The 2,926-nt window shown below is 31.5% G+C and overlaps 1 non-coding gene across 1 annotated transcript; it reads left to right on the top strand.

Moving 5' to 3' along the window:
- Positions 1 to 1,853: 1,853 nt before the first annotated feature.
- On the top strand, positions 1,854 to 1,960 carry LOC126021434 (U6 spliceosomal RNA). The gene has a single exon (XR_007499950.1). It is a non-coding gene; the product is annotated as a U6 spliceosomal RNA (small nuclear RNA).
- The last annotated feature ends 966 nt before the right edge of the window (positions 1,961 to 2,926 follow it).

The raw sequence follows: 2,926 nt of genomic DNA on the forward strand, positions 1-2,926 counted from the left end.
TAGCCTCTCATTTATTATTACATTAATTTTTATCACTTTATTACTTTTTTAATTTACTGTACAGATTGTTCTTTACTAATTCTCTGAAGTATAGTTATTTCTTTTTTAAACTTTTTCTCCTAATGTAGGTATTTATTTGCTGCTATAAATTTCTCAATAAAAATTGTTTTGATGCATTTCATAAATTTTGGCATATTTGTGTTCAATTTTGCTAGTCTCATGAAATGTTATGATACTCTTTCTTATTTCTTTGACCCATTAGTTTATAGGAATGGCATGTTTAATCCCATACACTTGTGAGTTTTCCCAATTTTCATCTAACACTACCTTTGTGCTACTGTGATCGAATAATATAGTTGATGTAATTTAAATAATCTTAAATATATCAAAACTTGATTTTTTATTCAATACGTAATCCTCCTGGAATTGGTACCATGTGTACTTGAGGTTAATGTAAATTCTGATGATTTTCAGGAAGATTTTTATGCCTGTGAGGTCTATTTTGATAATTCTAGATTAAGTGTTGTTTATTAAATAAATTCATGAAGATTGATATGTAGAAACAACTAAAGGGTAAATTTTTAACACTTGTTTTCTTATGGTTGATTGTAGAGTAGCATACAAACACACGCACGCACACACACACACACACAAAATTGCTAAAAAATACAAATGTTATTATATGCTGTCTGTAGTTCACTGCCAGGAAATTCCAACTAACATGTTCTTCTTCCATTTCCAGATGGCTGGTCCTTGAAAGCTAAGTTGCATATTTTCTCTAGCTATCTATCTCTTGAGAATTCCTTATCATCAAAGATTTGTAAACTGAAGGGCCCTTTTTTTCTCTGAGAAATTTATTTCGTACTTTTGTTTTCTGATCATGTTTCTAAAGATTCTTTCCTCTCTTTTGTGGTAATGATTTACTCAGGTTCATTTTTGACCATTTCTCCCACTTTCTTTGCTATGAAAAGTGGACATGTACAAATATCAAGACACTGACCATTATCTGAATTTCTCCACCCTCATCTCACCATCCTGAGTTAGCAACTATCTGCTGGGGACTAAAAAGAAACTTTTTTAAATAAATTGATTAAATTGCTCAGATGTTCTCTCTTAAAAAACAAAATAGGTAGTGATAAGAGAGTTCTTGGGAGCTTACTTATATTGAATGTTTATTTGGAGAAAACAAAAAAATAACTCTGTGGGTACAGAGGATTGGGTGCTTTCCTTTTAGATGGTAGATCAGGGTTTGATCCCAACCCCATATAGGGTCTTGAGACCTGAACCTGTCAGGAGAGACCCTGAATCCAAAGCCAGGTGTAAGCCCTGAGTACTGCAAAGTGAACCCCCCAAAAAGAGAATAAAGTGATTAAGTTAATATAATATATAGAATAAAATAAGTAATCTAATCTGCTTAGTATTATTAGTACAAGTAAAGTATTTCACCTATTTATCATACTTTTCAGACCTGAATTGTCTCCTAAAATTCACTGTTTTATCCCTGTTCCCTAAGTATCCAACAGTGAATTCAGATAAGCCACATACAAGGCAAGCATTTTAACTGCTGTACTATTTACTCTGCCCCCAACACCTTTAAATAGCTATGTAATTTTTAAATGAAAGGAAGTGGAGGGCAGTAAGTTTTATGAGAAATGTATATAAACTAATCAAACTAAGCACTGGCTGACAAGTAAGGAACTTGCAAATCGTTTACTATTAAATAAATCAGTGAACTGGGGGGGGGGAATTGCTTCTAAAAATGACAATTATTTTTCAAATTAAATGCCACCATTATACATAAAATCATATATCCTCTTATTCTAATGCCAAATAGCAAAAAAAACTTTTTTCTTGTGCTCGCTTCGGCAGCACATATACTAAAATTGGAACAATACAGAGAAGATTAGCATGGACCCTGCGCAAGGATGACACGCAAATTCGTGAAGCATTTCATATTTTTTGAAGCTCTAAAAAAAAAAAAAAAAAAACTTTTTTCTTTCCTACAAATTCTGTTTCCTGAATCACCATAGTTTACTCTGTATCTGATAATCTCAACTAGAAAAGTAAACTTTAGTTTACATGTATTTAATAATAATGACCATTCTTCAAGACTCAAAACATCTTTTTAGATGTTTTTTTAGATTTTTGGGTAGTGAAGATCCAAAATAATAAGATAGCTTCTACTAAATGTGTCTTCTGACTTATTAATACCTAACACCTTACAAATAAAAAAGATGTTTAAACACATAAACTATTGAACACTGCTTTCCTACAAAATTTTGCTTTCAGGTAATGTAACATCATATGTCTAAAACTCAATTATGCATAACATGTAAATTGTAGTGCTTGAATAAGGTAAATAAGCATATCTAATGTTTATATCACCCAAATACTAATGTTGGAATACAATGATAAAAAATAAATAAGTAGGGGTCAAAATGACAGTACCTATTGCCTTGTATGTGGCCAACCTGGACTAATCTCTATAGTCCATGTGATTCCAAAGCCTGACAGTAGTAATCTAGAGCACAAATCCAGGAGACTCTGCACACTGTCAGGAGTAGCCCAAAAAGCAGAAAAATAAACTAATAATCAAATAAATATATATTTTTCAGGCAAGATTTAAAAAAAATTTGATTTTCAACTTGTTTCCTTTGGAAAAAATTTTTTCAGCTTCAATTTTTATCAAGACCATATGAGAATACACTTGTATTTTAACTTTCATTCACAAATTGCCATGTTTTTCTTATTATTATTCCATATTGTCATGTTTTATTGCATTCAACTATCTGTGCCATTAAACAAATGCTTAGTTTTAATTTTCATACACAGGTCTTTGTCAATAGAGTTCTTGGGCTCTCTGAAAATGCCTTACTTCTTTCTTAGTCTCTTCATCTCTCTCCAATGCCCAAGGCCAAAGTTTTTG

This window comes from Suncus etruscus, chromosome 10, assembly GCF_024139225.1.
Source record: "Suncus etruscus isolate mSunEtr1 chromosome 10, mSunEtr1.pri.cur, whole genome shotgun sequence".
Lineage (NCBI taxonomy): Eukaryota > Metazoa > Chordata > Mammalia > Eulipotyphla > Soricidae > Suncus > Suncus etruscus.